The 12,140-nt window shown below is 38.6% G+C and overlaps 1 pseudogene across 1 annotated transcript; it reads right to left on the minus strand.

Annotated features, from left to right (window-relative positions):
• Positions 1 to 223: 223 nt before the first annotated feature.
• Positions 224 to 11,114, minus strand: LOC148909665 (uncharacterized; annotated as a pseudogene). The gene is made up of 20 exons (XR_016120337.1): positions 10,847 to 11,114; positions 10,601 to 10,681; positions 8,870 to 8,927; positions 8,630 to 8,706; positions 7,926 to 8,181; positions 7,213 to 7,335; positions 6,352 to 6,466; positions 6,110 to 6,224; positions 5,925 to 5,986; positions 5,513 to 5,559; positions 4,993 to 5,068; positions 4,867 to 4,914; positions 4,044 to 4,083; positions 3,498 to 3,698; positions 2,789 to 3,025; positions 2,022 to 2,245; positions 1,546 to 1,609; positions 1,336 to 1,380; positions 1,176 to 1,213; positions 224 to 551 (listed from the first exon to the last, which is right to left on the minus strand). The product of XR_016120337.1 is annotated as an uncharacterized LOC148909665 (transcript).
• Positions 11,115 to 12,140: the final 1,026 nt, after the last annotated feature.

Consider the following 12,140-nt stretch of genomic DNA (forward strand, 5'->3'; position numbering starts at 1 on the left):
TGAATATGGATACAACTGAAACGAAGAATCTTATTCTCAAGAAAATGACACGTGGCCTGAGATGGGAAAACATTAGTCCAAATTCAAAACTCGCACAGATGTGAGGCTTAAGTTGTGAACAAAGGGATCTGGCGTGACTCCAAATGAATCTGGCGTGATTCAAAAGTCACGAATCACGCCAGATTCCTTTATTCACAACTTAAGCCTCACATCGGTGCGAGTTTTAAATTTGGTCTATACGGCCCAAAGTAAAGAGGTCTATGTTTCTTGAAAACTGGTATTTAATATAAACATTCACTAAAACCCTAGCTTGGGACTTTTGTGTTTTCTTTAGAGTCGATCGATAACCAAGCCCCTTCTGCATGATCACGTGACATGTCATGATCGTTTTAAAGGGTTGTCTGAGAAAGACTGGTTCCTTGTTTTGAGTGTAAACAGAGGGTATTCGGTTTGTCGGTGTAGAAGCAGATGATCTCTGGCAACGAGTCAAAAGCGTGTTTCCCAATCACAATTTCTTACTTGGAGTTGTCTCGATTGGGAAATGGCGAATTCTAAAACAAAACAATTTAGGAAAGCTAAGAGGTTTTGGAACGTTAAAAAAACATTTTCTTTGTCTATCAGTTCTACGTTTAAAAGACTGCACTATCCCCCCTCTAATTAAGGCAAGGAAGTCTTGACAGTGGTATCTTAGGTGCGCAAAAAAAAACAAGCAAACAAACAAACAATCAAACAAACGAAACTGACAAACGAACAAAAGAACGAACGAACGAACGCACGAACAAACGAACGAACTGACAAACAAACAAAACTGACAAACGAACAAAAGAACGAACGAAACGAACGCACGAACGAACGAACGAACTGACAAACAAACAAACTGACAAACAAACAAAAGAACGAACGAAACGAACGAAACGAACGAAACGAACGAACAAAAAGAACGAACGAACGAACGAACGAACGCACGAAACAAACGAACGAACTGACAAACAAACAAACTGACAAACGAACAAAAGAAACGAACGAACGAAACGCACGAACGAACGAACGAACTGACAAACAACAAACTGACAAACAAACAAAAGAACGAACGAACGAACGAGAACGAACGAACGAACGAACGAGCGAACGAACGAACGAACGAACGAACGAACAAATAAGATAGAATCACTTACTTTCGGGAGAACTTCACTGAGAGCACATACGAAGCGAACTGAAGAAAAGAATGGCAAAAGTTGGTATCAATTTTTGATTTTCCATCTAAGAATTCACAGGCTCTGTAGAACTCGTTTATAGAATTATTATAGCAAAATTCAACATTACAAATTTGATTACCTTCTGACTGCTTTCCCTCACAAGGAAGTCCAGCTCATTTGCCGTCTAGACAACAACAAAAAAAAAAACAATCAAAATATATCTAATAGCCTTAACCATCGAACAAAAATTTCAATCTTTCTCAAGTAGTGGCTCAATAAGAGCGATGTTATATGGCACTGTTTATCTTTAACAGTTATCCAAATGATAACCGCAGATTGATAGCCGTACCTTTAGCATTATTTCTTCGCATGTTTGTCGCTTCAGTTTGCCCCGTAATACCAAGGCGCAGAACCTGAATAAAAATATGTCGACATGAAAACGTCCGTCCGTGCTGCGAGCATTTATAAAGCATGCGGGATGTTGTGTTCTCATGAAGGATGGTGTTAAGAGAAATGGCGGAGTTCTTCTCGACATCTCTCGCCGGAGTGTTCTGCCAATTCCCCCAAGAGTGCTTTATAACTTCAAACAGCAAGAAAGCAAGTAGTAGTAAGCAAGTTTATTTATTTATTTTTGTTGTAAATACGAAAAAGAATAACAGTTATTTTGGATACGAATGACGAAAAAGAAAGTGTGCTGTGCTCTCTCATAAAGCACGTGAAGCCAACCATTCAGAATGCGAGATTCATAACAGTTACTTCATGACAGGTGTTATCCCCCCCCTCCCCCCTAGTTCCGCCACCCATCAAATACCCTCAAGTACATACTTGCAAATCCGAAGCTTAAGAGACTCAGTTCCTGAAATTGTTTCATAGAGGTCAAGATTGTCTTCTTGAGAACTGCTGCTCCCAGTTGCATCGAAGGATTGGTATCGCCTCTTATCCAGGCGTGGAGCAGGGACCGGTGTTTTGTTGTGTAGTTCTTTCAACTTCTCAGCCATGTCTGGTTTGTCCTCTTGTATGTCACCAACGGACTGTGACCTGCGATTGGGCTGGAACAAACAACACTTCTGTTATTGAATTTCGTAGAAATAAAAGTTACACAACGTCTATACTAAACTGGATGAGCTGGTCTATCAATCAATGCTGCATTCTGATTGGATGAGCTACTACTAGGCTATAAGGTATATCCTACTAGTACCGAAAAGTGCCGCCTTTGAAAACTAAAACATTTTTTTTTTTTTACATCTTTATATTTGACAAACTAGTTGGATTTGACTAAAACAATTAGTCCTCTCGCCTTCATGGCCTATGAGTCAAAAGCCCTTTCAGGCTTGAATACTAATCGCTAACAAGAGACTATTCTCTTGTTGCTAAATATTAAGTATTAGAGAGTTTTAGATTGACTTTTTTTCTCCCCGCAAACGGCAAACGTTACCACGTTTTCATAGTTTTCCTGTATTCTACTTTACTATTTACAAACCTTCTCATCAAGCGTAAATACTCTTTGTTTTTCTACTACTTGGACTTTTTTGCGATTCTTTTCAGTCATTTTAAAAGAATTTTTTACTGGTTAACTGACGTTTCACGTTTGCCGTGAACGTAAATCTAAACTCTCTATTTTCCTTGTTACCCGTCCTTCCAACGCCATTGACGTGTTGTAGGATGTGCTCAGGCACCCATCCTTGGCGAGATGGTTCATCAAGGGTTGACACGTAATAGAAGGAACCATCCTTGATCGTTGCGCGGACTATACATCCTGCTGATATGGGCAAGTCTTCATAGCGGTCAGGAGGGACGTCGTAGTCTGCAGCGGCCTTGAACAAATTGAACTGCGAATGCAGACAAAGTGCTCAGTAGAAACAAAGAGAAAGAGTGACACCAATATGGAAAGGAGGAAATTTCACAGCAAGAAACAAAATGGTCATCAACTTCACCATCATCATCGTCACCAACATCATTGTCAACATCATCATCATTAACATCAACATCATCATCCTCATCATCTTCAATCATGAAAAACATTGCCATCATCATTAACCCTTGATCATTTATTTCTTGCATTTGTGCATCATGTAAGAGGAGGAGGTAGGTAAAAAAAAACGTATATAAGAAATATAAGGAAAAGAGACAGAAAATGTTATGTATATCTTTTTGTATATCTGTATATTGTAAAGTGTCACGTCTTTGTTTTAAAAGTATTTAATAAAAAAATTAAACAAAATTAAATTTAAAAAAAAATGTACATCACTAAATCAAATCCTAAAGGACATGCTATGGTTTTAATATGGTATAGCAACTCACCCCGTTGCTCACATTCAAGTAACCATGCTTGACAGGTCCTGTACTTGTGGCCGTTTCCTCTGCAGGAAACTGTGTTTTTGAGTCAACAGGCTCTAAGTATTGTTCTTCCTGGGGGGTGAGTGGAGTACTATCATTGTAGCTGTTTACGAAGCATGGTGGCAGTGTTGGGGCACGATCTTCTTTGACTTCTTCATATGTTCGCTAGATTTGTAGAAGAAAGAAGGTTGGATTACTAAAGCCACAGGGAACCCAAATTAATTGAAGTGCTAGGTAAAGATAAAATCTGGAAAACATATCATCTATCAAAACATATTAGAAAAGATGATAATGATGATGATGATTGTTGTCGTTGTTTGTCATTATTATTATTATCATTATTATTACTATGTTATCTATTTTTTATATTTATCAATGTTATCATTATATTATTATTAGAATATTATTTTGCATGCTATATTTTACTTACACATTTCCTCTATCGGCCTTATGGTTGTCTTGTGTATACAATTTAGAATGATTGGAACTTTAAGCTTCTGATGAACTTACCTCTGGATTGCTACTCTTTGGGCTTTTCGATGGTGGAGGTCTGAACGAAAAGATTCGAAAAAGGTTACTTTGAATAAAAAGCTTTTGGCATGAATAAATGAACAAATGGAATTGAATGAATGAATGAGTGAATGGATGGATGGATGGAAGAGAATGGATGGATAGAAGAGAATGGATGGATGGATGGAAGAGAATGGATGGACAGAAGAGAATGGATGGACGGAAGAGAATGGATGGATAAAAAGAATGGATGGATAGAAGAGAATGGATGGATGGAAGAGAATGGATTGATGAAGAGAATGGATGGATAGAAGAGAATGGATGGATGGAAGAGAATGGTTTGATGGAAGAGAATGGATGGATAGAAGAGAATGGATGGATGGAAGAGAATGGATGGATAGAAGAGAATGGATGGATAGAAGAGAATGTATGGATGGAAGAGAATGGATTGATAGTAGAGAATGGATGGATAGAAGAGAATGGATGGATTGGATGCATGCATGAATGGATGGATGCATGCATGAATGGATGGATGGATGCATGAATGGATGAATAAATGAACAAATGGGAATGAATGAATGACTCAAAAATGGATGAATGTCAGAGAATGGATGGATGGATGGATGGATGGATGGATGGATGGATGGATGGATGGATGGATGGATGGATGGATGGATGGATGGATGGATGGATGGATGGGTGGATTGATGGATGGAAGGAGAATGGATTGATGGATGGATGGATAAATGGATGAATGGATAAATAGATGGATAGATAAATGTATGATTGATGCATGTACAATGTGATACCATGCAGTATTTACCTCAGGTGCTTAGGGATAACAGTCGAATACAACACATCACAATTTTCCCTGTTAAGACAAATCAACAATCACATTACATCATGTAATAGGAAATGATGTCAAGTGAAATCAAGCAATTGAACGTACTCTGTTGGTGATGCAGGAAAACCTGACCTCGGGCTGTCGACTTGAGCAACCGCATACTCAAGAGTTTTCGCATTGTCTGTGGAGATATCATAAAGAGCTAGTATATAGTCAAAGGTGTCTTCAAAGGCATTTTTATGGAGACAACTTCCGTTTGTAATCGATATAAGACAACAGACCTATAAAACTTGGGTTTTAAGACTACAGGGAATTCCCCGCGAAAGTCCTCAGAGAGCCAACGATTTCAGGAAGGATGCTCATGCACACGTTCCACTAAAAAACTGGGCCGAATTATCATTGCAGTACATGAGAATCAGATTGTAGGGCTGTACATACGTCCTAGAGGACAAATTTCCAAGATGGCGGCTATTTATAGTCCCATAAAACAGCCCCACAATGCACTGCAATGCCAACTCGACCCAGTTTTTTATCAACCTCAGGATGGCTAATAGGAACCCCCTCCCCCTTAAATACACTTCCCTGAAATTTATTTTAAGTGTTATTTAAAATTAAATTGCAGTACCTGGATTTGGAAGTGCTGCACGTGCAAGCTTTTCTTTGCTTGAATCCCTTTGGGAACAAACCATGTACATCAGTACGTTACAATCAAGCTTAGTCACCCATCTTTAAGTACCAAGTTTCACTATTCCTAGCCATCTTCCCCTAAGACGATCCTGGTATATAAATAGTCAAGAGAAGGCCGCAACCCAAACAATATTTCTCTATCTTCTCGACAGATTCTTGAAGCAGAAAACAACAACAACAACAATTATCATCGCTAATCACCACTGCAAAGTACAGCAGTTGCGCAGCTCAACGGGGTTGAACTGAAAGCATGTGAAGGCGCCTCCGGCAGCCGCTATGGTTGGCAATTTAAACAACAATTAACCAAAAATCTCTCAGATCTATCAGTAATCCTTTAAGAAAATACAAACCTTCTCGGTGGTGGTCTTCTCATACTGGCATAGATGGGTCCCACACTTGTAAAAGATGCTCTCTGGATGACAATGAAAAGACAAATAAAAATGTTCAGTATTGATCAGATTCCTTGCAGTTGATTTTACGTCGATCAGTGACGTAGGGGGTCGGATAGCTCACTCTTTCTCAAAGCTATTCTTACCCTGGTCGCTGGTTGGGCGGCAGTATTATAGGTGGGATTGCTAATGGTGATTTCATTGTTTTCCTGCTTTGGTCTCAGGTTGGATGCCGGAGTGACGCCTATCTTTCCATGATACCTATAACACAGTCATTGAGGGATCTATCAGGATGCATCATATATAATCAGTTATTAGTGAAATCATGAAATCTTTGGAAAAAATATCGAAAGTATCGTAGGATCATTAGGATCAGTATCTATAGTACCTGACTTTCCACCAACCAAAACTACTGGTGGCGATAACCTTCATCTCCTCTCCTTTAATGTAACTCACTTCATCATGACTCTGTGCTTTGTAGGATTGAATGGCCACCCACACACCTAAAAAATAACAAACATACTTTATACGACAGCCTTCTAACCCACAGATTAAACCCTGAAGTAACTGTGGGCTGATCTAGTCAGCTACGCTGGATTAAAAGGAGTCAAACTGAGTGCATTATAAGCGCTATGAACATTAAGCTCACGTGAAAAAACGAATGCGTTGACTTTAAGCGATACTTTCAGGGGGAGGAAAGGGGGGTACTTCGGAGCACCTTGTACGTTGTGTGGACGGACTTTCGACCCCTTAACCTTTTATTTACCAAAAATGTTAACATATTCACGACTCTTAAAACTCCAGTGTATGCAGGCTTAGCCTCACTACTGAGGTCCGTAAACAAAAGCAGAAATTAGAATAACAAAACAAGCAACTCCTAGATTCGAAGCTAAGCCCCAAGGGCGGATCCAGGGGGAGGGTCGGGGGGTCGCGACCCCCCCTGTCATTCCTGAGGTCAAATGGTCTTCCTGTGGTAAAAATGCGACTGGGATTCCTTTGCCCACAAAATTTACCCCTGAGACCCCCCTTCAAAAAACCCTGGATCCGCCCTTGAGCCCGCATACACTGGAGTTTTAAGAGTTGTCAATTCTATAACTAAACTCACGAACTTCCAACCCTTTTTATTTTAGGAAAGGAAAGAAGGCATACTGAGCAATTAATGTTCTGAAAGTCTTTTTACCGGCTACACCCCAAAACGAAAAGCATTATGGAGAATGTGAAAATGGCGACTAAAATAGTGGATACTCACGACAATCACCGTCATAATCGATCCATTCTTCGCACTCAGATTTCCTGTTTGGATCCAAAGGCTCTAGAAACGTTGCAGGTGCAAAACCATGCTGTCCATTATCCTTCGTAACCAGCCACCAACCTTGAAAGAAACTTAAGGTGTTATTTCGTAAAACAGACCCAAATGGCATCGTGGGTTTTTAGTCCTACGCTTTTCTCGTGTTCTCTCAGCATCACGCGTGTTTAGATCAGAGTATCTAAGACGGAAGACTGGTTTATATTTCTTAATTCTCCTTAAAAGACAGAGATTTGAGCTCTAAAGAAAGCCCTTCTCTACCGACCGGCAAGAAAACACGTCATCATAACGTTATAAATCCACAAAATCTTTGATTCCCAAATCCCCATTATCGAAGACTAATAGACTAATTCCATATACTATTAGTGCGAAAAATACTACAGTAAAATGGCTTCCAGACCCTGCGAAAGTTCTGATAAATGATCCACAGAACCCATTTCACACAGAAATCGCGGAGGGGAGTGGGGGCCTGAGGGTATTTTCCAGAGACACTCCCCAAAAAATTACAAAAGATTTTTGTACTGGCAGATTGTCAGAGTCTTTACGCCTCTTCTCCCCATCCTCTCTCCTTCCCTCCCTAACCGCCAATTGAAAACTCTAGCGTCGCACTAGCGCATGCCCTTCTCACTCAAACCAGACCTCAATACCCTCCCTACCTGTCTGATTCTTCTCTATCACTGTCAATACTTCATTCTCATCCAAGTTCATCTCTCCACTCGATGAGGCCTTGTAACTCGCCATCGTTCTGTACTTCTCGACTAAGTTATCCTTGGTTTGTTCCCCAGGCAAAGAGTTTCGTTCGAGCAAGCCTCTTTTGTGTCTGTCTTGGTAGACTGCATCTGTACCCCATTCACTGAAAAACCTTTCTACGATGTCTGATTCGGACACCAAGGAAGGGAGACGAATGATTCGCTGTGGAAATAACAAACCAAGTTATATGAGTTTACTGAGCCCGCCGAGAAATAAATAGATAGATAGACTTGGTAACTCAATCAGTAAAATAAAAATTGCTTTACTAACTATAAGAATTGCTGATTTACTCTGCTAATTTACTCTGTGATAACTAAGGCCCCGTCCACACGTATCCGGAAATTTTTGTATCCGCAATTTTTTTTTTTTGCGGATACGGGTTGCGTCCACACGTTTCCGCAAATTTTTGTGTCCGTATCCTCAAATTTTACGAAAACGGATACGTGTGGACGGTGAAAACGATTCGAATACGCTGCGTGTGAACGCAAACATTTTCGTATTCGCAAAAAATAATTTGCGGATACAAAAATTTCCGGATACGTGTTGACGGGGCCTAAAAGACGGACAAACAGAAAACAAAGAAAAGATTGGGATATTCAGATGTCTTTACCTGACAAAACTCCTCTATCACCTTACTCTCTTTCTTTGCTAATGATGAAAAGAGCATGGCCCCACGAAACTTTGGAACTGTAAAATAAATAAATAAATAAATGAATAAATAAATAAATAAATAAATAAATAAATAAATAAATAAATAAATAATACCATGAATATATATAGAATATGATGATGACCATCATGACACTGAAGCAACACTATTGCATGCCCCTACAAAAGGAAGCTAATTTACCTGGAAGTTCAGGGATTGTGATACTTGGGTTTCCCTTGTAGATTTGCTTCAAGCCACCCTGAAGAGGAAAAATGAATGGAAAATGAAACTCCACCCAGGATGACAACTGATTTTCAATGAAAATGTCGTTTGATAGACTAGTGTTGTAGATTATTACAATTTTATGAAATTTTATAGTATTTATTTCTGTCATCTAAAAAAATATTTTTTCACATCTGACACCATTATGAGTCAAGTGAAAAATTACTTAGACCTAGGGCAAACGTCGAACTTTCCATGCACCGAACTCATTAAAAACAATGGATATCAGGTGATAATGAGGCTGCATTCTTTGATGTAATTAAGTGCGGTGCATGGAAAGTTCGACGTTTGCCCTAGCCCTTACAGTATTTACTTGCTCAAAATATTTTGTTGGAATATTCAGTTCAGTCACTTTTAAGAATATAAATAAATAAATTGGATTTAACAGTGGCATTTCCAGAGAGTGGCTTTTCGATCATCCACTGAATTACATTTGGATTTTAGAAGTTCATTTTTGTGGAGGGTGGAAATCCAGAAGAAAACCCTCGAAGCACAGGCGAGAACCAACAAACAATAGGGACCTTAAGCTGCAGGATGGCAACGACGACGACGACTGCAAACATACAATAGCACTAATTGCACTATTCAATAGATACTCGTTGGAATGTACGAAATACTGTGCATCATTGCCGTCTTATGCTGAAAGTAAGACGTAAAATGTCCTATTTTTACGTACGGCTACGCCAAAAGCTTATCTTTGCTAATTTTCGTTAAAGCGCTACCAAAAGACGACATTTCACTCTAAAACGGGGATGCTTATTGAGTAAAATACTAGGTAAACACGAAATAATAATACAATAGAAGTTTGAAACGCTTCAATTTCGCCGCCGTTGTCGCCCACGTTAATATTTATGTAGCCAACGAAGTCAAACACCTCGAGGGAGAGTTGGGGGTTTGTCGTCATTCCCTAGTGGATGATGTCATCATCACAGCGGAAGTAATTATAGGATTCTTATATGGTAAAGAGGTTAAATCTTTTGGAACGAGCCGCGAATAAACACGCAAAGGACCCACTGGAACAGGCCTCAACAGCTAAATTATCATCATACAGCTAATAATGATTATAAAAAAAATTCGAGAAATTCATTAAGAATTCGTTTGAAATTCTTTTAAAATGCCGATCAACTCTGATAGCACAGAGATGTGAAACTTTGGTATTGTTATTTATCATAAAAGGCTGTTTAAATAATTATTGCCGACGAATTACATTATAATGATTCCTAAAGAAATTGAAACGGCTTGATATGCTGAAACAAAGCTAGGCTTGAAGACTACATTTCGCTATATATAATGAATTTTGCTTTCATTTTCAGTATTGTAATTCGCCAGACAAAAACCCTAGATATAATTGTCATTGTCGTTAGAATCGTTAATAACTGAAGTTTCAATTTAATTTTAAGATAAAAAAAACTTTTGGTTTAAAGATAACTAAGCCCTATAGTTGTATTTTTAAAAAGGTAGTAAAATTTTACCCCGGTATGTGGAAGGACTGACAAATAATTTTGATGTTTGGTTAGTCCAGCTGGCGGAAACATGTAATAAAATATCATCCCAGATGATCAGTTTGACCTCATAGTTAAAGTTTACTATCCATTGAACCGTTTCGCTGATGACAATTCTTGATAATTATTGCACATGTAATATTCTTACCTGTAGGTCGAAAAACATGCTGTACTGTCTTGCGATAATCTTCTGGTCGCCATTAGACCACTTGACAATCAGCACGAACTCCTGTTTAATAGCCCAACAAATCAACCAGAAATTAAAAGAATTATACTTTCCGAATTAATCGTATTATATTTATACTATTGCAGTTGGATGAAGAATAAAGTTATTTTATTAAGCAAGTTAAACGAGAAATGTTATGATATCTTAAAAGTTATATGGTTTACGTACCAAGTTTTTGTCCTTTCGTTTTTCAATTCCTTGAACTTTTACTTCAACGACAAGAGACTTTACGCAGTTCATTTGTGATGGCCTCATTTTGTCTCCTGACTTAGATTTCAACTCAAGTCAATCGCATCTTATACTACTACTAATATATGGTGCCAAAATATTAGAAACCATATCTGCTGAATCAAAAATTGACTGTAATCATTACTGGAACACTAGTGGTCAGACGTAGAGGACTAGAACAGGATATTGATGTTGATTTTGATGAATAACCAACTAACCGTAGCTGAATGAATGGAGAGCTATGGAGGAGGAGTCAAATGAACCGATGAACCGCGATGACAGATCGTCAACCATCACTTCAGGGGGAGAGGGCTGCTGAAGGCAAAAATATACCGAAGTAGACTAATAAAGAAAAGTTGCTTATCAAATAAAAAAAGGGCCGAAAACTTACAAAACGAACTTCAAAAATTGGATTACATCTAGTTCAAGGACGTTGCAAATGAGGGAAAGTCCGAGCCTAGTTCGATAGTGGACAGGAGGTTTTTTGGTTTTAGAAAAAATGAGGTAAAAACAATGAAAAAAGCTGCAAAGGAGGATAGGAGTAGATCAGGAATAACCCGGGCGACAAGGCCAAACTTTGGTCAACCGAGTTTACTCAAGACTGTCGAAGTCTTTCGAGGGGACATCCAACAAACCTCTTGACCCATTTCCTCTCAAATATTTTTATTTCGTAACTTATCGAACCCATATCTCTGAAGTCCTCAGTCACTCTCGATTCATCTCAGGGGAATTACCTACTCCGGGTGTGGATAGAAATAATATATTCACATTCATGGTGCAACCGCTAAATATGACATAAGATTTATGCGCGCGGTTCAATATTAAACATTTACTATCTAACCACACGCAAATATTCCCTGCGTAATTAGTCGAATGATTTGGAAATCGAATTCAATCGTATGAATGGATTCGATTGCATTCGGCAATCGAACGAAATCGAATGCTGAAAAAATTATGAATTCCATAGCATTTGATTTCAATCGAACGTAATGGAATGTCCAAGTACAAGAAACAAATTATTATTGATATCAGTAAAACTAATTTCAGTATTTCAAGATTCGATTTTCCCCACCCTATTCCTATCTTCCCAGTAAGAAGTCTTTTTCAAAACTAGAATCTTTCTAAGTTTCTATTAATTTATAATTTCGACAAGTTAACTTTAATGATAATGTATAATGTTATGGAATTGGTTTGTCGTGTCTGTGTTTGTATCTGAAGAGAACTCCGTTCACTG

The sequence above is a fragment of the Actinia tenebrosa genome, unplaced genomic scaffold, assembly GCF_029948245.1.
Source record: "Actinia tenebrosa isolate PJP-AT-01 unplaced genomic scaffold, QUT_ActTen_1.0 PGA_scaffold1__47_contigs__length_23844297, whole genome shotgun sequence".
Lineage (NCBI taxonomy): Eukaryota > Metazoa > Cnidaria > Anthozoa > Actiniaria > Actiniidae > Actinia > Actinia tenebrosa.